Source organism: Triturus cristatus, chromosome 4_1, assembly GCF_964204655.1.
Source record: "Triturus cristatus chromosome 4_1, aTriCri1.1, whole genome shotgun sequence".
Lineage (NCBI taxonomy): Eukaryota > Metazoa > Chordata > Amphibia > Caudata > Salamandridae > Triturus > Triturus cristatus.
In genome coordinates this window covers 1,220,878,050-1,220,902,459 of record NC_140585.1, presented here as the reverse complement: position 1 = coordinate 1,220,902,459, position 24,410 = coordinate 1,220,878,050, and the positions used below count along the sequence as shown (strand labels likewise).

The 24,410-nt window shown below is 44.5% G+C and overlaps 1 protein-coding gene across 1 annotated transcript in view; it reads left to right on the top strand.

The window, feature by feature from the left end:
• KIF5A (kinesin family member 5A) overlaps positions 1-24,410 on the top strand; it is an 800,696-nt gene that overhangs the window by 693,234 nt on the left and 83,052 nt on the right. The gene's annotated exons all lie outside the window — the stretch shown is intronic.

Here is a 24,410-nt window from a genome sequence, read left to right as displayed (position 1 = left end):
CAAAAGACAAAAGACAAAGGGGCCCCTGCGTCTTCATTACCTCATACTCCTCTTAAGAAGTCTAAAGAGTCAAGAGAAATTTCCTCAGCCCCGTCGACGAAAATTAGGGCGTCGCCGGCGATTATTGCTTTGAAACCGTCGACGACTACGTCGACGCCGACTCCGTCGACGACCACCATATCGACGACGACTCCATCGACGACCACCATATCGACGACGACAGCGGCATCGACGGCGGCTAAAACCTCGTCGTCGAGGAAAAGCCCGTTGACAATTCCGTCGACGGCCTCATTACCTTTGTCGATGAAGACTTCGTCGTCGACGACTACGGTGTCGACGATAATACAGCTTACTCCGTCGACGAGATCTCCGTCGACGACAGTCCCGTCAATGGGAACTTTTAAATCTCCTAAGATAAAGAAAATAACATTGAAGTCTATGGCGTCGTCGACGGGCTCGTCGACGAAGCAGACTAAGTCTACGGATTTTACAACATGGACGAAAATTTCTCCGCTTCCGCCTTCAAATTTACTAGACTTACAGTCCGATGATGAGGAGTCTTCAGGAGTGGCTTATAGTCCTTCCCAACTTCGCATTAAGAGTCAGGAAACAGATGAGGAAGAATTTCATGAGGTTCAAGAAGTCTTCTCATTTCAGGATCGTCCGCCGAGAGATTCACGGAGATATGAATCTTTTCAGGAGTCTTATGCCTACGAGGAAGAGGAAGAGCCTCAGCATACTTCTAGAGAGGACTCTATTTCCATGCCGATGTCCTTGGTGACTGACTTACGCCTGATGATCAACGATTACTATCAGCGTTTCCCGGACGCAAACTCTCAAGCGCCACAGACGGTGGAGAAGCCGACACCGGTACGACCACCTCACTCTTCTCCCAAAACTTCCACTCAGAAGATCCGATCTCCACCGATTATGACAATCAGAGATGACTTAGAAGACAGTGATGCCTATCAACTGGAAGAAGGAGAACTCCTTCAAGATAAGCAGGTTGATGATGAATGGGATCAATATATTCTCCCAACTACGCCGTCGCCATCTCCAACACCTGCAAACTCTCCGCCGCAAGATATAGGAGGATTCCATGACATCATGGAGAAAGCATCAAAGCACTTTGATCTTCCCATTCCAGTTCAGGAAGCTGAATGTTTTCTTTCTGACTTTAAGGAGGAGTCACGCAAGTCTATGTGATCCATTCCAATAATCTACCATATTTGGGAGGAAGGCTTGAAGATATTGAAGAACCCGGCTTCAGTGGCTGCTTCAGTTCCTCGAATAGACAAAAAATATAGAGCCCCGGAATCGTCTCCGGCCTGTTTGATTGGTCATCCTCGACCAGACTCTGTGGTGACGCAGGCTGCCCAAAGAAACTCAAAAAATCCGGTTTCAACGACAATGGTTCCCCCGGACAAAGACGGAAGACGGAAGATGAATGGACGGCGCAGGGAAGCGCTTTGCAGTGATGGCAGCGTCTTCCATAAAGGCTTCTAATGCATTAGCCCTCATCAGCAGATTCAACCGGCAGATGTGGTGCGATATAGCTCCCTTGCTTTCCCATCTTCCAGACGATAAAAAAGAAGAAGCGGCTGCTATTCTACAGGATGGGGCTAGGGCAGCATCTGAATCCATCGACATCGCTATGGATTTGTCCTCAGTGGCTTTTCGTCAAATGGCAGGGGCAGTAGCCCTGCGAAGACAGGGATGGTTGAAGGCCACCTCGTTCAGAACGGAGGTACAGGCCAAAATAGTGGACATGCCATTTGATGGAGAGAATCTGTTCGGAAAGCATGTCAATGAGGCCCTCCAAAGTATCAAAACGGACACAGATACAGCGCGGGCGCTGGGATCTCTGCAACAGGGCAGGTTTCAGTCCTTTCGGAGGAGAGGATCCTGGGGACACTTTACACAACGATCCTCGTTCCAATCGAACAGATATCAGCCATACCAGCAGCAGGGTTCTCGTCAGTACTCGAGCAATCAACAATATCGATCTTCAAATAACTATCAACAACAGTCCAGAGGAAGGTCATCTACGAGAGGGAAGTCGCAGCAGTCCAATCGACGACAATGACTTCTCCAACACATCCGCCACTTGTCCGACAAGCAGCACCCATTACCTGACTTCATTTTACCCAGCTTGGCTGTCAATAACAACGGACAGATGGGTTTTAGATGTAATACAACATGGCCATACTCTGGAATTCGTAGACAAGCCTCCAATTCAGCCTCCTATACACAGGAGGCAAGAACATCTATCAGCCCTCAAAGCAGAAGTGATAGCGTTATTACAAAAGGAGGCGATAGAAGAAGTTCCGCAACTTCAACGCGGGAAAGGCTATTACTTTCATTTCTTTCTCATAAAAAAGAAGGACACATCAAAATGGAGGCAGGTAATGGACCTCAGAGGTCTCAACAAATTAATTCAAAAGAAATCATTCCGAATGTTATCCCTACGGGAAATTCTTCTCCTAATTGGCAGAGGAGACTATTTGGCATCCCTGGACCTCTTAGATGCTTATTTTCACGTCCCAATCCACGTAAAACACAGAAAATTCCTACGCTTCATGGTGGCGGGGCGTCATTACCAATTCAAAGTCTTACCTTTCGGACTAAAGTCGGCACCGAGAATCTTTACAAAGTGTATGGCGCCAATTGTGGCCCATTTACGACTCCAAGGTCACGAGATCTTCCCTTATCTGGACGATTGGCTTATCAAAGGAAGTTCGTTCAGAGACACCCTCTGCTCCCTTCACGTTTGCATGGAGCTTTTCAATCAGCTGGGTCTCAGAGTCAACCTGGAGAAATCACATCTCAGACCAGCGCAGTCCATTCAATTTCTGGGTGCTCTAATCTGCACGGAGGAGGCCAAGGCTTACCCGTCAGAGGAGCGTATTCGAAAGATCATACGGTTGTCAACACAATTGCAAAGAAAAAAGTCCGTTTCAGTAAGGATTTACAAGTCATTGCTGGGAATGATGTCCTCTTGTATCCCCCTACTCCCAAATTGCAGGTTCCGCATGAGACCTATACAAGAACTGCTAGACGAGCAATGGCTTCAGTCACAGGGATCCTTCGACGATCAAATAATAATCAACCCTCAGATCAGAGACGCCCTGTCATGGTGGAAGATCAGGGATCATTTGGCGGAAGGACTGACCTTCGAGGTTCAAACCTACAATTTCATAATGATGACCGATGCTTCTCCTCAAGGGTGGGGAGCGCATCTCCAGGAGCTCGAGATTCAGGGTCACTGGTCAAAGTACGAAACGCAGCTCCACATCAACTTACTAGAGCTGAGGGCCGTGTTTTTGGGACTCAAGGCTTTCCTTCCCAGAATTCAGGGATCTACGGTTCTGGTGAAGACGGAAAGCTCAACTTCTATGTTTTACCTGCTAAAACAAGGGGGCACAAAGTCGAAACCTCTGTCAAAGGAAGCACAAGACATTTGGAAATGGCTTCTAGCTCACAACATCTCGCTTCAAGTGCAGCATGTTGCAGGAGTGGACAACATAAGAGCGGATATTTTGAGCAGATCTCCCGAAATCTCTCACGAGTGGGAACTACATCAGAAGCACCTCTCCAAAGTTTTCAAGGTATGGGGCACGCCAAGGCTAGACTTATTCGCGGACCGCCACAATTCAAAATGCAAAAACTTTGCAAGCAGGTTTCCGCAGAAGGGATCGTGGGGCAATGCGCTACAGATGTGCTGGACAGGAATGTTTGCGTATGCGTTTCCCCCTTTTCCTCTAATATTGAAAGTCCTAAGGAAAATGAAATCAGAGCCGTGCCATGTGATTCTGATTGCACCAGCATGGCCGAGACAAGCGTGGTTCTCCGAACTTCTCAGGCTCTCAATGACACCAAGGATACAGTTCCAATTAGTGCAGGATCTGATAACTATGAACAACGGTCAGATACTGCATCCAAATTTGAAATCGCTCAGCTTGTCAGCATGGAACCTCACGAGCATGAATTCCACCTCTTAAAGATCCCACAGGACTGCAAAGACATTCTATCACGATCCAGAGCAGTCTCCACAAACAAAACATATGCGGCGAAATGGAAAAGGTTCTGTCACTGGTGTGCATCTAACAATTTGCATCCATTTCGGGTTTCGTCTGCTCAGATTCTTCCATATCTACTGACATTGGCCAAATCTGGACTCTCTCATATGTCCATAAAAGTACACCTGGCCGCTATCTCAAGGTACACAAGAGTTCCTGACCGACCCTCTCTTTGGTCCCAAAGAGTCATTAAGGAATTCCTCAGAGGGCTCTTCAGAATGTTCCCTCCTGTTCAAAGACCAGTGGTTTCTTGGCAGCTGAATACAGTTCTTACGCAGTTAATGAAACCGCCCTTTGAGCCCATCCATTAGGCGGAATTACAATTTGTCTCATGGAAGACAGCGTTATTGTTAGCGCTCACATCGGCAAGAAGGGTCAGCGAGATTCAGGCCTTCTCAATCGCAGAACCATTCCTACAATTCAGGCAGGACAGAGTGATTCTCAGGACGAACCCCAAATGTATTTCTAAAGTCCCCTCCAGCTTTCACCTAAATGAACCAGTAGTTTTGCCTACATTTTTTAAAGACCCGTCAACAGTGGCGGAAAGAGCGTTGCACTCTTTAGACATCAAACGATGTTTCAAATTCTATATCGACAAGACTCAATCATTCAGAAAGACAAATCAGCTGTTCGTAGCCTTTGCTGGACCCAGGAAAGGGGTGGCACTTTCTAGGGCCAGTATCTCGAGATGGATATCGTCAGCTATATCCTTGTGCCATAGCAAAGCTGGTAAACCTTTACAATCTAAAGTACGTGCGCACTCCACAAGGAAGATGGCAACTTCTACGGCTCTTTTTGCGGGGGTGTCACTGCCAGACATTTGTAGAGCTGCGACATGGAAGAATGCGCACACCTTTACTAGACATTATTGTCTGGACGCAGCATGGAGAAAGGATGCAGCAGTGGGACAAGCAGTTCTACGGCACCTATTTCATTGAGGTATTTATCATTAATAATGACGATGATTAAATGTACAAATATATGTATGTTGTCACATATGTTTCAAATATTGCAATGTATGTTAACAATCTATACAGATGAGCAGAGCCCGCGGTCATTGGGGTTCTAGCCTGGAAATGCAGTTTGGCATAAGTACTGCTTACTATTCTGATACAAGCATGTGAATCTATGAAAGATTCAATACTGGAGAAGAAACTAGTTACTTACCTGTACACTATGGTTCTCCAGTATTATCTTTCATAGATTCACATGCGGCCCGCCCACCTCCCCATTTCTCAGGCAGAACTCCATTGTCTCTAGATGTATTTTAGTCTCGCACTCGGGGCTGGAAATCTGAGGCAGGAAGGCTCTGCTGGGGAGTGTGAGGGCAGGGCTAGCAGCCGATTGGCTGAGTCTTGGACCACATAATGATGAGAGTTGGTTACCAAATACGATGATTCCCTATGGGGTTTTGCTATGCAGTTTTCTTATACTGCTGTGGTCATTCTGTTACCGTGAGACTCCCACCATGACGACGGGGAAGATACAAGTATGTGAATCTATGAAAGATAATACTGGAGAACCATAGTGTACAGGTAAGTAACTAGTTTCTTGTTGCAAGTTCTGAAATGTGCTCTTTCCTTTGCTCAGCAGGGTTGCCCTATTGGCTCTGTGAAGAGGTATTTAGCTGCCTTGTGTGCATTCCCCTGTCTCCCTGAGCAGCCATCCCTTTTGCAGTTACCCTATAGTTAAGCACTTCGTAAAAGGTTTGGGGAATGGGTTTCCTCCAACTCTCTTTGTGGTTCCCTAGTGGGATTTGAATCTAGTTCTCACCTTTTTGATGGGGACTCTATATGAGCCCCTTCACAGTCGTACCCTACTAATGTTAACCCTCAAAACTTTTTTGGGTTGCAATCGGTTCTGCCAGAAGCGTTAGTGAGCTGCAAAGTCTTAACTGTCACCTTCCCTTCACTTCTTTCTTTCCCGTTAAGTAGATGTTGCAAACCAGAGCTGTTTTGCTTTCTAAGATTGTGACCACCTTCTATCCTGGTCAGCCCTTCACTGTTCCGACCTTCTGTCCCCCCCCCCCTGCAAAAGAGGAGGAATGGTTGCATTACTTGGATCTTAAGTTGTCGGTTAATTACTACTTGGACCACACCAAGAATTCTCGATCGGGCAACCAGCTCTTTATCGTGTTCTGTGGTGCCCAAAAAATATAAGGCTGTGCAAAAGAGGATTCTCTTCATTGGCTTATCCTCTGCATCAAGATCTACTATGTCTTTGCCAAGAAAGAGCCTTCTGAAGGGACCTAAGCTCATTCCACCAGGGCTGTGTCGTTTACTTCTGCACTTGCCAGAAATCTGTAAGGCGGCAATGTGGGCTTCCTTGCACACCTTCACAAAGCACTACTGCCTGAATTTGGAGGTGTGCATGGATGAAACTTTTGTCATGCCCATTCTGAAAGATTTCCTCGTCTAACCATCCATCAACTTTCCTCCTTGGCAGGGTATTTCTATTCTATGAGTGAAGAATCTGCAGGTAGAATTGTCCATCAGAAGAAAAAGTTACTTAACTGCGGTAACAGTCTTTCCTGTGGATACTCTATCTACCTGCAGATTCCTCACCGATCCGCCCGGCTCCCTATTTGATGGATGAGTTATAGGAAAAGTTAATAAGATCCTAATATACATATTTTTTTAGTGTTGCAGTCCTAAATTGATGCCAATCTGCCCTCTCCCCTTGAATAGTTAGAAAAAACAGAGAGAACCTAATGTTGTTGCACCAGGGCGGGTGCTTTATGGCCTCTGTGACACTGCGAATGCCACTTCTGACATCAACTAAGTCCAGCACCCCCTACTGGTGCTATGAGAGTTTTTAATTTTTCCAGCTCCAGTCTGATGCCTGGAGTTGTTCTAAAGGTGAGGAGTCTGCAGGTAGATAGAGTATCTACCAGACAGCTCGTTACCTCAGGTAAGGAACATTTTCTTCATTATCATTGCTGAACATGAGAGGGGCCTTGAGTCATGATGGGTCGAAGCCTTTTCTGTGCGATGATGTTCCACCCTCAACAATAGTAATACATTGCATGTTACTTTCAGCAGATATGCACTACTTTTTCATATTTAAAAGTTATAAATAAAAGTAGTTAACCAAAACAGATCAAAAAGGTTTAAAACAGGGCTATGAGGTAATAGCTCAATAAATAGGTCTCTGGAGCACAGGCATATTTAATTTCCTCTTTAAAGTGATTGTAACACGAAATCTACAAAGGAATAGTTAGTGATTTTTAAACTTAGACCATACTCTGGTCATAACATGGAATTCAGTGAAGAATCTTATGGATGGTGGAAATTCCAGCCATGTACCTTATCCTTCCTGCACATCATCCAAGTGACCTCCAGTCCATGGAGGATGGAGTGTCCTACAACCACCACTAAAATCTGAGATGGAGTGTCTAATTTCTGAAAAGCTATCCTTTTCCACATAAGCTTCTCCTCTGAGAACTTAAACATTTTGTTGGCTGAATTGAATGCCTCCACCAGAGCACAGAAAGTACCAGAGGTTCAGCTTTTGAACCTCGCTAAAGAACATCAACATATTCACTTTCTCAGCGGATAGTATCTTGCCTTTATCCAGATAGCTTCTCATTCAGCCATTATGTTGACACCTGAAGGACCTACGGTGTGGTCAATCGAACATACAGAACGGACCAAGAGAATCAAATATCATGCAACATGTTGAATTGCCTTGTTTCTTTCTCTGAGTTGTGATTTGTTCTAGTGAAGTTCTGGTCCAGCCTAGGCTGACATGCGAACACTCAATCCATGACCCGTGTCATGAATCAATCCAATTGAAAGACCTCTTTACTAGTTTCTGTAACTATCACCAAGAGGGTCAGCGACTGTCTGGTTCTCATTACCTCTGAAACATACACTGTATTTCTTCTTGACACGGTGGTGCTGAAACATCACCCACCTTTGTTCCCAATATGTTATCTGAATTCTGCCTAAACAAAAATTGTGTCTTTCCACCAGTTCTGTGCCTGCTACATGGCAGTGCAATGCCAATGGATTGGCAGTGGGAGAGGGCTTAGGAACTAGGACTTATGGAGTCACTCTAAAGGGACCTTCATAACATTGGATCTGAGGCACCAGATAATTTCTAATTAACTTAAGAACAATTAATAATGGAGGCTCCAGTGCGATTAAATGCTGATTATCACACGCCTCCACTAGGTTACTAACCCAAACCTATATCTGCTACACCATAAGCAAATGTACTGAATGAGGAGCTATGTAAGCAACTCTGGTGCTGCCTTCCGATCCCACAGTGCAAAACAACAACCCACAATGGTCCGCATCACGAGTAGGCTGTTCAATTCCTCTGTGTACTGTCGTGATTAGGAGCTTTGGGATAAATATTGGCAGGTCAAATCTGCTCATATTTATCAGGGGAAATGCCCAGTGTTTACTGCACCAAGCACCAAAATCCACCTTATTCGCCAGAAACTTGTGATATACGATAATTATCACACCCGATAAATACCGAAGACCTCAGTGTCGCGTTTTACTGGATGCGATAATTGTCATAATGGGACCTAAGTCTTACACACACCCAATGAAGGAATATTCCTTTTCCCTCCTGACAACAGTTCGCCACAAACTTATTCAGACTGAGGTCTGTGATGAACCTCAGCATCCTTTAGAAAGTCTTCTCTAGACCACTGAAAGTGCAGCAATGCCTAAAGGAAGATCAATAGAGAGCTATGGAAATGTCAAGTAACAATAACAGTTATAATTCTGGCTCCCATATATCATTTGAAAACAGCCCCAGCAACTGTCTGCATGAAGTGACTCAAGTGTATGAATTTACGCTCAGACGTAAAAGAATTAAAAGAAACAGTCGCAACCTTCGATAATACACTGGCAGAGCATAGTGCATCATGGTCCAGTAATGTGATGGAAGAAACAGACAACCAGAGGAATCAAATGTGCCAGACTGCCTACCTAGTGCTGCATCTGGAGGCCCCAGTGTCTCCCTGGTGTTACCATGGCTGTGCCACAATTGCACCAAGCTTTCTGAGCTGTAGATGTGACTTTTGAAATTCTGTTTCATTTCGACATATAACTTTGCATGTATTTATTCCCACAGTTAACAACTATATTTTGACAAATGCGTATTGCCAAGGCGCAGGGTTGCTAGATACACATTAAAACAATTTCGTTGGATCAGGAGCTTTAACAATCATGGGGGAACACGATGACTACTTCTACAAAATGTGAACTTTACTGTATAAAACCTGAGTCTTGACTTTAAATGTAATCATCATTGTTCAAAGTATAATTTTGTTATTGTTCCTTGCTTCTGCAGTTCTTCTCCCCAGAATTATGCTGGGATAAAAATGACTTCAATTTGTTTTTGCATTATTTTGTGATATCAAAAAGCCATACACTTCTTCGTTCTCTCCCCCTACCTAGTTCATGTCTTTCTTTCTTTTATGCTCTCTCCCTCTTTGTCCGCCATCCCTCTCTCTCTGTCACATGCTGCCCAGGTGATGCAGTGGCACTACAAGGTAGAAATCCCTTGTTTTGCTTCTCAGCTCATTGAGCATTGGCTTGCCCAGGTCTGTGCTGTTTGGTTTGTGTGTTATCACTCACACCCCTTCTCGGATTCCTTAAGCTATCACTCACTACTGCAGCATAATAAGCACTTATCGGCTCTATTTGGGCCTTTTTGCTACTTTGGGTGACTGCATCATTCGACCAACTAGCTGCTTAGAAAAGAAGTATGCATAGGGCATCGCGCCCCATTTGACATGTCCTGTTGTAGTCAATTCTTCATTAAAACATCAGCCCAACACCACTCAGACTGTTATGAGGAACATAAGGTTGGGACGATGATAGACAATCAGCCATCGAGATGAAGAACCAAACTATTCCAAAAGGATCATTTTTCAAAGGGATTGGCTGTGTTAGGTAGTTAAGGCTGTGAGGGGCGAAGGAGTATGGGTTGTAATTCTGCCTTCCCAAATGCATAGGAGCCAAGCGCTAAGACACCTTTTGGTATTCGTGCGCTTAATAAATTGCTGTAACAAAAATACTTGGATGAATGAACTTTTACAGCAAGTCATCGGCAACTGAAGCAGCGCTTGGTGCGCCTGATTTGAGGAGGAGCATTAGGAGGGTTAGAACAGATGCATGTCCAGTTGTGTTTTAAAATTCTGGTATATAGAGAATAATTATGCAGACTGTGTCGTTAAATCTGTGAATGAGTGTCTTTCTTTGGTCTCATAATGCTTCCCAGGGATGTGGACAAGGTTTTAGTCAGTGGAAGAATGATTGTTTTTACATCTATAAATAAAATGAATACTTATAATGGTGTGTCAGACTTCTGTATTTTGTCTACCAATACCATGCAGAATTCCTTTAAAAACCAGCTCCAATTGACTTTCTTAAAACCAAACATTTGCACTCCGAAAATGTTCAGCATGCAGTTATCCGACCAATACATTCATAAAGTACCATTCAACTGTGACAGATCAGACACGACTTACTCTGGAATAACCTACAGTGCTCTTAACCAATGATTGCACAGTCATCAAATTACCCAGGCCCGTTGGCCTGATATATTGAAGGTAATTCAGAAAGTAACTTTGACAAATGACTTAGCAATAATAGTGAATTGCTGGCAGGCTTCCACCCAGGGCTTTAAGTGGGCTGAAAACTATGGGGGGTCTCTCAAAGGGGCGTGGCTGATATAATTAAGGGCATGGCTTAAAAACACATAAGCTAAAAAATGTGTGCTTAGCATAGTGTGCCGCTTGACTGATAAATTTGCTGCCTCTGTCATTGCATCCAGATAAATAATACAACAAGTAACATTGCACCTAGAACAAACCTGGACTATTGGCTTTGCCAACGGTTGTTAGTTGCATAAGCTAAATAAACAACAACTTTGGCTTCGTTGTATATAACATTGAAAATGCTTCAGTTCTGAAATTATGATATTGTGAAAGAACTATAATGAGTCTCTTTGACGTTACATCAAAGGCAGTGAAGGGTGTTACTGCTGCAGAGTTAAGATTTTTGTTTTCACCTTGAGGATGAGGGCAAAAATTGAGAGCCTGATAGAGACCCGTCTCAGCACCTGCTTTTTAGACCTGCCGGTGCTGAGAACCGGCAGGACCCGGCCCATTTAAAACCCTGCTGACGCTTGCTCTTGAGCTGTCATGTTGGGTGCTTTGCACTCAGACAATTCACAGTCTATAACCCATGCTCATCTGAAAGTGTCCACTGTCCTGCCCGCTAAGAAACCTTGGGGCAGATTTACAAGCCCCATGCGCCACATTTATGCCGCCGTTGTGTCACTTCTGTGACGCAGCGGCGGCGTAAATCATGCGCCACGATGTGCCTTATTTACAACGTGACGCATCTAGGGAGATGCGTCACGTTGTAAAGCCCTACGCCACATGAAACCTGCGTTAGGTTTAATGTGGGCGTTCCGGCGCAGGGTGGGCGTTCCGCCGCAGGAGTCACTTTTACTTTTTCGTCCATGCTACGTCCAAACCCTGGGGCAGATTTACGAGTTCTGGCACATCCCTGCAAATCAGCAGGGATGCGCCAGAAAACATGCGACACACAATTCCCTCCCTGCGCCACCACGAAAGCGTCACAGTTATAATGCGGCACACTGGCGCAAGGATAGGGCGATGCGTGTCGCATCCTGTGGCGTAAAGGCGGTGCATTGCTGGAGTCATGTCGCAAGCACGACGCGGCTCCAGCAATGCTCAGGGGCGCCCTATGCCTAACATGCTGCGTCACTCCTTACACCTGCTTCAAGCATTCAGGGTGGCGCAGGGAGGGAATTGCGTGTCGCATGTTTCCCTGCACATCCCTGCTGATTTGCAGGGATGCGCCAGAACTCGTAAATCTGCCCCCTTGAGTTCTTCATCATGGCTTTTTTCTTTAGATCCATAAAATTTGGTAGATTTTCCTACAGTCAACAGTAAGTCCAGACTGTGGGGAAACACATACCGTACAACCTGCACTGTACAATTACTATAATGATTCTATTTTCGTTTTATGTGCAAAAAATTATTGTAATTACTTTTACATGGAAGGTGTAGATCAGAAAATATGAATTACGGGATTTTTGTTGCAAAATTTTGTAAATGCTGTTTATTTTTGGGGTCATTTGGTTGATGTAACTCTTAGCGCTGCTAATTTTCTATTTTGTTACCCTCAATGTTTTTGTTATATTACGTTTATTAACTAGGTATGCTGGCGTAATTTTGTTTTTTTAGTAGTAGAAAGTGCTTGTGGCTCTGCTTACTCAACAAACATATCCAATTTATTTTTAAACAAATCATTTTTTGAAAATAATTGTATGACAATCATTTAGTTACATTTCTTTTGTGAGAAGAGTTAAAAACATAAAGCCAATATTGTTAGGTGTTTAACCACTACACTAATAAAGGGGCATATCAACAAGGGCTTTATCTCTGCTTTTTTGGCTTTAAAAGCCAAAAAAGGAGAGATAAAACTAGCGCCCTATCAACAACAGGGTGCTAACATGCAAATTTGCATGTTAGCACCCTTTTACTCTACGCTTCCCCTTGCATCTCTAATGAGATGCAAAGGGGGCGTTCCAGAGTAAAATAATAGGAGAAATGTCGCTAAGCGACATTTCTCCTATTATCAAGAATGTCGCTAACCCTGTTAGAGACAAAAAAAGCAGCGCTAACCGCGGTTATTGCTGCTTTTTTACGTCTGGTATTTTTCTGACTTAGCCATGATATCCTATGGAAGGAGGATATCATGGCTAAGTTTGTCTGTCCCTATCAACAAGGTAACATGAGATTATCGCTGGGTTTCCAGCGATAATCTCACGTTAGCCTGTTAGCGTGAGGATTTTTATCGCTATTGAGATAAGCGTTGCTAATAGCACGCTATCCCAGCGATAAAAATTCACGCTAGCCGGCGATAATTATCCTAGTGCTAAGTGCGCTTAGAGATAATTATCGCCGGTTGTTGTTGATATGCCCCAAAGCTACTTAGTTTAGTTTATATATCAGCATAAGACACTGTTGATTACAATTTCTCCTGCATTGATTTATTCATGTTTTTCATTGCCCAAAGACTTTCCACATACCCTTGTGAATATCATTATATTTTCATTAATAATCACAATCCCTTTCATAAACATTAGTCTTTTTCTAGGAACACTTCACACTGTCACCTCTTAGCTAAATCAAGTAGCAAAATGGAAGCTTTCTGTTACTATTTTATGCCTGTGTGTGAGATAAAATTGGTATTGAGAGTAGACTCTTTCCACTAGAATGGAAATCATTCCGAAAGAGCCTTTGTCAACTTTGATGGAGCTGGAGGATATTAACGTTCAACGATTTGAGGAGTTAAGACCACTGACCATTTAGATTCTGAAGGCAATGTATTCTGTGAATTGTGCTAAAAGTGACAAATGTTACAAACTCCGTCCCCATTTTTCTCTCCGGAAACTTAGCACAAGAAGACATCGATGCTTTTTTTTTAAATTCCAAAATCCACTTTACAAATCATTACACTCTCCAGTATCTTCTGAGAACTTACAAAAAAACACATGCTACCCCTCGTTGAAATGGGTTAACTTACTATTCTAGTGATTCTTGCATTTTTGGGGCATGTGCTTTATTTTAGGTGTTCCAAAATTAAAATGGAGAGAATTAAATAAAGTATTAAAGTATGTCGAGATTTGTCTATTCTGTTCCAAGCTATTCCAGGCCCCCAAAGTTATAAGAATGGCCTGGGAGGCAGTCAATTGTCATTATTAACGTATATTGAATTTATAACTGTTGTTGTACTCATCTTTAAATTAGACAGACAGCGCCACCATGAGGTAGATTATTACGAGCCCCAATGTTGACATTTAACTGCTAGTGCCAAGCACTGGAAACCACCGGCTCAAATAAAGCACTGCCTCTATCTTGCACTAGTGATTAACGGTCTATAAATGATGTCCGTGGCTTTTTGAGTGGTCCTTAATCGTACTCAGAGAATAGCAGCATGTGTATGCTTAGTGAAGCAGACCACTCCAACCAGTCACTGCGATCGCCTCCTCTTTGGAAGAGCAAGGGAGGGCAGGTCAGACTGCACACTACAGTGCTCCCCGCTCACTGTAACCTTAGTTCAACTGGGAGAAAGGAGCTCTGCTGCAGCTGCCATACGTTGCTACGATTTTAGCCCGGACTTCAGCTTGGCTGGGGGTACTTATGCCAGTGCTGCAATGCAAAGTTGCAAACCAGGGGCATGACAGATATTATTTGGGGGCAAAAGAAAGTCATGCCATCCCAGTGGCACTATGGTAAATATAAATTGTCTTGCTCCTTTTTATAGTAATTCTATTTAAAGTTAAATAAATCTTTAAATTGTTGAAATAAGTACCCTCTTCTTTGTTCAAATAAACTTTTTCAGAAACTTGAAGCTTCTTTGTTTTACATAGAACCATTTGAGGGGGTTGTGTGTTTCCCAAATGTGCCCCTTCCCTTCCTGAATCTGTCAGATGGGTTCTTCTTTCTCTTATTCTGCATCCTTCTTAAAGGAAAAAACTACTTTCTTCTGACGGATACGTCTATCTGCAGATTCCTCACTTATTGAATAGCCTTCCAGGTACTAATGTGGTCTGGAAAAACTTTTCCCATAGCTATCCCACGACGGCAAGGTTTGATAACTTCATATCAGCACCGGAAGTGATGTCCATGTGCAGTTACAAGAGCCTTAAATTGCCCCCACCATCGAGACGATGTTGGTTCTTTTTTTTCTGCTCCTTTGACCTGGGCCGCTGCTCTTCAGAGATTTTTTCTCACAAAACTCTTTTGGTTGCGCAACAACGAAAAACGGTCAAAGTTTAAACCATTTAAAGTCTGTGTGGGTCAGTTATCAAAGGCCAAGCAGTCTCGAGGTTAACCCTCAAACTTTATTCTTGTCAACCTCTGGCAGGATTAAAATAAACAAAATGAGGTATTCAGGGCAGGTAACGACCCTACAATCCCCACTGCTAAAACCAACATGTTTCTGCCAGTTTTCTATGTGCCCAACCGGATCACTCTGGCATTCATCAGGGTGTTGGTCCCTATTGTTTGGTCTATACCGCTACTCGGGTATTATTTACCTTTTTAATCGGGGAATTACCCCAGCGTCACTCTATTTTGGAATTTCCAAGAGGATATACATATAAGAGTTTACGAGTCCTGTTCTGAACCCGGGACAGCGGGGGAGGGTGCTCTTGTCGTCACACTTACTCCAAAGAGACACTGTCGCCTTTCTCCCCTCGTCCGTCCGAAGAGTTGAGCTCCAGGCGATTCTCTTGGCTCTGTAAGCCTTTCTTCCCTCAATCAAGGAAAGACTGTTGCATGTTTTCACGGACAACACCACCACCATGTGGTATTGCACCAAACAGGGTGGGGTGAGGTGGGGTTGTGGACCCTTTGTCAAGAGGCCCTGCATCTCAGGGCATTCCTGGAATGTCAGAGCATTTCCCTGGTGGTTCACAACCTGATGGGATCTCTGAAACCCATAGCGGACAGCTCAGCCTCAGATGCCCAGCAGATCATGAATGGTGTCTCCATCAGACATGGTGCCAGGCCCCTCCAGCAATGGGGTGAGCCTTGATTGGGTCTGTTCATCATTGCTGAAAGAAATCAATGTCAGTAGTTTTGTGCCCTGGAATTTCCAAGGTGGCTCTCGCTCGGAGATGCTTTTCGCCTTTAGTAGAGCTCTGGCCTCCTAAATGTCTTTCGGCCAATACCACTGCTGCCCAGAGTTCCCAAGAAGGTCAGTAAGGACCGGGCCCAAGTTATTCATGTGGCGCCGGATTGGGAATGGAGAGTCTGGTATCCTGAGCTGTTGAGCATGAATATCGGGCCCCAGTCAGGCTGCCTCTTCGATGGAGTCTTCTCTCACAGCAACGGGAGAGTTCTGCACCTAAATCTACGTACCCTCCGCCTTCATGTTTTGAGATTGAGTAGTCACAGTTGACAGTTTTTGACCCTCCTCCTGAAGTCAGTAATGTTATTCCGACAGCCAGGCATCCCTCATGAAGTCGGTACACGCCAGCTGTTGGGACAGGTTTTATCATGGTGTGATTCCCACAGTGTTGATCCCCTCTCCGCACCTTCATCACAAGTTCTCTTGTTTGCCTTATCCTTGGCCTAGCGAGGCTCTGCTCTGGGCATAGTTAAGGGTTACCTTTTTGCCATCTCTGCATTCCTTGGTTGCTGGACCATCCTTCCCTCTTTAATTCACCTGTTGCGGCTAGGTTCCATAAAAGCATGCAGCATGCATTTCCATCTACACCCTTCATCATGCCTCAGTGGGACCTCAACCTGGTCCTCACCTTCTCATGTGTGCACCATTTGAGCCAATGCACAATTGTCCGCTTAGACTCTTGCCTATAATAACTGCCTTAACATTGCCCAGGAGGCTCCATGAATCATAAGTGCTCTTGGGGCACCCTCCTTATACCACCTTCTATCCAGACAAGCTGATTCTCCAAAAATGGCCTCCTTACTTACGAAAGTTGGGACTGCTTTTAATGTGGCCCAGAACATCACCCTGCTGTCCTTCTTTGCTCCACCTCACCCCTCCAAAGAGGAGGAGAGACTCCACCACCTGGACCCAAAAAGTGTGGTTTTATTCGACCTTGACCGCACAAAAGATTTATGAGTCGATGATCAGTTTCTTACAGGTTGTTACAATCATAGGGTCTTTTGTTGCGCTCAACTTCCGGCAGTCACTAAGGGGCATATTATCAAGCCAGGCGATAAAATTATCGCCGCTAAAAGGGCGATAATGGGCTTGATATTATGCTCTATGGAATTCCAATTGAAGCCCATGTTAGATGTCCTTCACATCTAACATGGGCTTCAATTGGAATTCCATAGAGCATATTATCAAGTCCATTATCGCCGTTTTAGCGGCAGTTTTCTGCCGCCAAAGCGGCGATAATTTTATCGCCTGGCTTGATAATATGCCCCTTAAGTCTTCCACTTGGAGCGAAGACGTGTCATGTACTCCTATATATGACCTAGAATGTTATTATAGATGGGGCAGTTATATTCCCAAAACATCTGACACAGGCGATATTTTTGTACAGCGTATCCTGAATTTACATATTTGAAGGTGTTCTAATATGTGATAATGGAGAAAAACCAGGCCCAGTAAAATGAAATATTCGCTAAGGATCACACAGTTTGATGAAGCTGGGAAGCCAGGCTTGAGCGCAGGTTTTCTGATTTTGCTTTGTGCAGTTTATCCACTAATGGGCTACTCTTTCTCTTTCCTGTTTTACATCAATAGGTAATGTTTTGTTTTAATTGTGAGTGCATGAGGTTACAACCTGGGTACAGGCAGAAGCCACATAAAAGCTCTGCTCGTTTTGGGCTCAAAGGTCCATGAGAAACTTCAGCTGAGTCAGATCTGGCATGGCCATGCCTTGAGCATTCAGTGGCTTACTCACCTCTATGCAGAAGTATGTTTAACACTGTAGCTTTCTATAAGTCAGTGAGCGCTGCATCAGTCACTAACTCTCATTTTACACAGCATATTCATATAGACTCAGAGTCTTAATATGAGCAAGACCAAACAGAAGGTTTTGGGTCAACACTTCGCTTGAAGTGTCACACATTTTGCAAAGGAATGTCACTCTTGCACACACAGAAGCCATGGAAATGTCACACATAAGCAGTCAGAAAAAATATAAGCTGTTCAGCCTTGCTTCAGAAAGGAGCTGTGGGGTTGGTGCCAGAACAAGAATTTGGAAAAGAGTGCTGGCCCCCGTACTTCCTTGTTCCAAAGAAGGAATGCAGACTTCATCCAATCCTGGACCTCAGGGTTTCGAACCTTTTCATTAGAAAGAAAAATTCAAGATGCTGTCCCTAGCTCAGGTTGTTTGGAGGCTGGAACTTTGAGACTAGATGGTGTTACTGGACACAAAGAGTGAGTATTTCCACACACCTATCCTTAAGTCTCACAGAAAGTACCTGCGATTTGTGGTGGGCATGACCCACTTCCAGTTTGCGGTCCTTCCTTTTGGCCTAAAATAGGCACCACAGGAATTTCCGATGGTGAGGGGGGTGGTGGCCAGGGGCGGCTCCTTCATTTGACCGGAGGAGAGTCACCCCACAAGCCCCCAAGCTGAAAAATAAAATGGTAATAAAGTTTATTTATTGCCATTTTATTTTTCATCACCCAATCCCAAACTAAGTGTCAGTACGGAATGGGGCCAGTGCTGCCGAGTGGCAGCAGCAGGGATCTGTGTGCTTTAATATGCGCATGTCTCTCTGGCCGGCTGTCTTGGGACGGCCAGCCAGACATGCGCATTTTAAAGTTCTCTAACCTAGCTGTCTTAGACAGCTAGGTTAGAGAACGCACAGGCCTCCAGTGCTCTTAGGAGTGCTGGGAGAGCCTTCTCTATCCAAACCTGGTGCTGCTTTCATGCTGTGTAAGGCAGAGCCAGGATTCGGTAGTGCAGTTTCCTACATCGGGAGCTTCCTTGAAGACACCCAAGAGAGGAGGATATCGTGCTGCAAGAAAGGAAAGTAAAATCATTTTTTTTGTGCTCCATGCCTTCCTACTCTTGGTACATGCCAGCTGCTACTGATGGTGGCAGCTCATCTACGAAGGTTGGGGAATCCAATTTTTTCCATCCGTTTGACTGGCTCCTGAAAGTCGAGCTTCTGGAGGTGGCACGGTCTCACCTGCAGTCAACAGCATCCCCGCTGTAGGACATGGGCTTCTCCTTCCTCGTTCCCAAATCTCACCTGGAGCCCTCACAGCATCTCCTGTTCATGGGGCCAGTACTGGATACCAATTTGACTCAAACTATTCCACCTGCACAGAGACATCTATGCATTGCTTTCATGCTTTCAGGAAGGCGCTTGGATTCCATTTCTGTGTGTCCTAGTCTTGCTTGGTTTGCTTGCTACTTGCATCTTCCTGGTCATGCGTGCCTGCTGGCATATGGAGGGCCTCCATGCAGTGGTTTCAGCACAGGGTGATCTGTTGGACTCCATTGTAGTCTCTAGAGACACTGCATCGCTGGCTGCCTGGTGAGACGTGGTGGAGAACCTTTCCAGAGAGATGGCCTTCCAACCCCCTCCAGCCGTGGTCATGGTAGTCATGGATGCCTCCTATCTGGGTTGTTGGGGTCTGACCTGGAGGACCTGGAGATCAATGGATTTTAGTCTCTGTGAGAACAGAGCTTGCACATCAATCTGCTTGAACTGAGGGCAATTCACCTAGTACCTCCTTTCCTTTTGTGTTCAGTCAGTTAAGATATTAGCATACAACATGATCTTGAAGCGGTATATCAACAAGCAAAGGGGAGTGGGGTCCCAACGTCTCTGTTAAGAGGTACTGAGTCTCTGTTCCTGGGTGCACCTACATCAGATTTAGCTGGTGGTGAATAATCTAGCTGGACAGAACCAACAACCTGAGTCAACGTCATCTTGCCGACCACGAGTGGCATCTCCATCGGTAGGTAGTGAAGAGTATCTTAGATCAATGGGGCATTGCCTGAATTTCTGTGCCTTCCAGTATGGGACTCAAGGAGCCTTGAGGGATGCGTTTCAGTTGAAGTTGAATTTTCCTTTTTAACACGTTTCCCACACACCCTTGATTCCTCTGGTTCTAAAGAAGATCAGCCGAGACTAGGGCAAAGTCATCTTTCATCTTTGTGGCTCCAGATTGTCCCAAAAGGTTGTGGTATGCAGACCTTCCCCACCTCTCCTTATGTTCCCTGCTCCATCTTCCTCTCTGGGTGGACTTTCTCTCCCAATCAGAAGGACAGGTCCTTCATCTGAATCTCTAACCTTCAAGCGTGGAGATTGAGGATATTTGTCTGCTTTTCAGTTGTCTGATGATGTGGTGGGCATCGTCTTATCCGCTCGTAGATTCTCTATTAGATCTGTTTACTAAGGGAGGTGGTGCAGGTTTGTCACTTTGTGCGTGGACCACCAGACTCACCCATTGAAAGTCCAATTATGTAACATTTTGTTAATTTCCCCACCTCATTCCACAAAAGAGGAGGAGAGGTTGCATAGATTAGACCTGAAAAGAGTGTTAAGCTTTTATATCAACCACACTAAGGAGTTTCAGGTGGACTGCTAGCTCTTCCTTGGTTATGTAGGTAACAAGAATGGAAAAGCAGTCCAAAAACAGACCTTATCCAGATGGAGTATCCTTTGTATTAAGATCTACTACACAATGGCCCAGCAAGAGCCCTTAGAGGGCATTAGCGCACACTCTACAAGGGCCAAAGTTTCAAACTCTGCTCTTGCCAGGGGAGCATCTCCAAGCGATATTTGCAGAGCAGCCACTTGGTCATCCCTTCACACTTTCACCAAGTACTAATGTCCGGATATCGAGGTGAAGAGGGATGGTAATGTCACCCGACCATCAAGCCCTTCCTACCCGGGGTGATATTGCTTACAAATGTATTCAAGAACTGAGGAATCTGCTGGAAGAAGTATCCATTAGAAGTTACTTACCTTGGGTTTTAACCTTTCTGGTAGATACTCTTATCTACCAGCAAAATCCTCACTGCTCCCTCCCACCCCCCTGTTTTTGACAATTTCTTATGCTGTTGCACTATATTCACAATATGATGTCATTCCTGTCCTCCTGCTTCGGCGTCACTTTAAAAATGGATGGGAAACTTGTGTTTTCTCGGCTGTGGGGGCACTTTATGGCTCCTACAAAGTTACATGGACATCCCTTCTGGCTTGAATATGAAGTTGGTGTCCCTTACCGTCATGGGAGAGCTATGGGAGATGTTTTTCCAGACCAGTAATGAACCTGGAAGGATATTCAAGAGGTGGGGGAGAATCTGCAGGAACATAGAGTGTCCACCAGAAAGATAATTACAAAAGGTAAGCAACCACTTTTTCAAAGTCCCTAAATCTGGTTTAGTTTGTATTTCTTATTCAAAATAGTGATGTAACATACAGTCAAATCAGTGTCCTGCACAATGAATAGCAGAGAAATTAGATAAAGTTTACAACATATTAAATGTAGCACAGAATGGAGGCAGTATTGAAAAGTGGATGATGCCAACCTCACGTTTTCAACAGCAAGTACTTACAAACTCCAGTCACAGTTTTAAAGACATTTTGCGGCATAAAAAGGGTGGTAGTCTCTAAGCAGGGTGACCTTGCACTGACATGGTGACTAAGAAGGGCTGATTTATTTTACTTATACAACCAAACAGGATTTCATATACTTTGGATAGGCTACTGCAGAGTGTTGTTTTCTTGACCAGCTTGAACTGAATAAGGAAATTCACTGATGGCCATTGTAGAAGGTCAACACTGTGAGATGTCTGCTTGAAAATGCATCGACACAAATACCCATTTTCTACATTAAATACAGTTTCTGCATCTACACAAGTGTGCTATTCACTTGTTGTGCTTTGCACTTATAGGGTTTCCCCAGACTCCATGCACATCAAGACAAAGGGTGAAACATTGATTTCCAAACGGAAGCACGCAGACTAACATGACAAGTGCAACAATCACAGCAATTCTACCCTTCCACATCCTACTACAAGACTATAGGCCCTACATAGTTCCCAATGATGAGTTCTCTTGTATTCCTGTGAAAATTAAGTTTGCATTTCTACTCTTACTCTCTGTCACTGCATCACCTCTTGCTTATCACCTCCCACGTGTGCTCATGGCTCTAGTTCATTGCTGATTTTTCATGCCGCCACACGCCTGCCTGTGCTGTGCTTGCATGTCACCCTGGGCACTTAAATCTGCAGTGCCAAATGTGTGCTTTCTTTCGACAAGGTAGTTAATTGGTGAGTGAACATGTCATATATGCATATTCATCTCTCAGAGTGTTGGGATTTTCATTCTTCCATGATCCTACTGCCTGGTCGAGGTTGGTTGGTTAGTGATGGTATACGAAAGGAGAAGGTAGGTGGTGCCCATGCCCTTGTTCTTAGAATCCACAGCCCACAGTTATCCTAGTAGGGTTCGATTATAAATGAGGTAAACCATAAAAAATTGACTTGTATGCTGGACTTCCATTATGTTCTCCTCTTTTCACTTGTCTGAATTTGAAGCAAATGACTAGCTTTTGTAAAAACCTGCTCCCCTCAGTTGTACAGATTAGATTTAAAATAAACAGCATGGCAAAGTCACTGTCAGAAATGATGTTTAAATTATGGAAATTAGTTCACTGCCCTAATTGAAGCCTATTAAGATTGGAGAGCTGTCTAGGCTGAGCCTTGAGCAGCACTCCATTAAAGTACCTAAAAGACTGAGGCTGTGTTGCACTGCTCACGGATTTCAGCTTCGAAAAAAAATGTGGCTAGCTTTGAAGTGCAAGGACAAGGAGATGACAAAAATGAGTTCTGATCAGATGTGAAAATGCTTTGTAGATGTATTTAGTCGTGCTCGTTCAGAATAAACATCGCATTCTGCTAGTCCCATGGACTCATATTGGCATATTTGAAAAAGGAATCTTATCTCTGTATGCACGCGTCCCTAATTATTGCCACAGTACATCCCCATCAATTTGAGGAGGTGAACAAGGTTCCTATAATCGTCACCTTTCTTCTCCTGTATGCCCAAGTCCCGTAAAAAGACCACTGTCATTGTTAGCTTTGCTGAGAAGTGAAGGATAAAGTGCTCTGCAATGCCTTGTCTCGCTGTCTCTTCGTGCCTGTCTGTCTCTCTCTCATCCTTCTTTAATGAAAAAGGGTGGAAAGTGTGAGAGAAAAAGAAAGCATCATTTAGAAAGTTTGTGGATGAAATTTGCTCTTCTGGTTGCTATTAAGGATCTTTTTAGTTGCAAATTGGTAGTCTTCACAATTCAGTGTTGTCGATTTATGCTGGTAGAGAAGATGCATTTGCCATTTCTCCAGTGCAGTCATGGAACTGACATCCTAAATGATGCTTCAGTGGCACCGCTGTAATAAATCCCAGCCCTCCCTTTCATTGCACCTTGAGTGAGACTACATATACAAAGGTGTTTGAGGGCCTCGTGAAGTGCACTGCAAAGGCACATCAAGGCTCAAAAGTGATACCTATTGGCTGTGAGCGAAGCAGCTGCTGCACAAGAAAAATACTCGACACCACCTAGAGCAGTGCCTGCAAGGGGGCGTCACATTTCCTCAAGAAGTAGCAAGCATGGTTCCGTTACCAGAGATGGGGAGCACGATGCCATTTCAATGAGAGTGTCAACAATACTTGGAAATGGCTCGTTCAGAGGTTTTACAAACAGTGTAAAACACTCCGCTGTCGCAATTAACCATTCCCATGCTCAACAGGCCCTCGGAATTAAATGTTAATTCAATACAAGTTTTATTAATTTTCAAACAAAAAGATCTAAAACATAAACAAAATAAAAAAATAGCCTCATAAACATATAATTGTAGTTTGCTTCCCATGGCTATCATAGGCACGTAGATAAATAATCTCACCAGTGTACTTATCAGTGTCGTAAAGAGCTCATGGCCCATAAAAACTTAGGGGCTGATTAAGATGTTGGGCGGACCACCACTGGCTGTGGTGATATGAACAACAACAGCTCCTCGGTCTGACTGCTGGATTACAATACTTGAAGTCGGGCCCACAGCGGTTGGGGAAGACCGCCACCTTCACCAGGATCAGTGATCCCGATGGAGCGGTGGTCGAATTTGTAGTCCTGAATTGCAGTGGTGCTGAGGCAGGCACCGCCATCTGGATTACGATTAGCCTTTGGCTGTCGGAAATTGAATTTGGGGGCACCAAACAGGTTTCCCATCCATCGTGGGCCACTGTAAAGTGCCCCCTGGGCACCTCTATGCACCATGTGCCTTGCACCACATGGTGCATGGCACATGGTCCATGAACGTGCAGGAAGTGCTCCTTTTCACTGCGGCTTTTGCTGCGGCCTTTTTCCTGGGCTGCAGCACTAGCCGCCATGTTTTTTGGAGTACTTGGCGGTCTCATCATAAGGCTGCGGTATTACAACCGCCTGCTTGTTGGGCGGTCTCTTGAGCGCCGCAATAGCTGCTGGTGGTCCAACCGCCCACTATCGAAATGAGGGTCTTAGTAGGCATTTGTACTTTCTGTACATCTCTTAGTAATTCATTTTAACTTGAGTCCTCTTATGTTCTCAGTTTTCAAGTTCCTCCTCTCCTACCTGTAGTGGGGTATCAGGGGGCTCGGTGAAGTACTGTACCACCTCACTCCATGTTGGCAGATCCTTCTTCCTGCGTCCATCCGTTTCACGCGCACCAGATGCAAACGCCTCTCCTCTGCCAGGGACCACTGACACACATCCTTGCATCTTTGAATAAGATTTTAAAAAATAAGGACATGGCCTTACTTCTACCACCGGGGAAGCAATG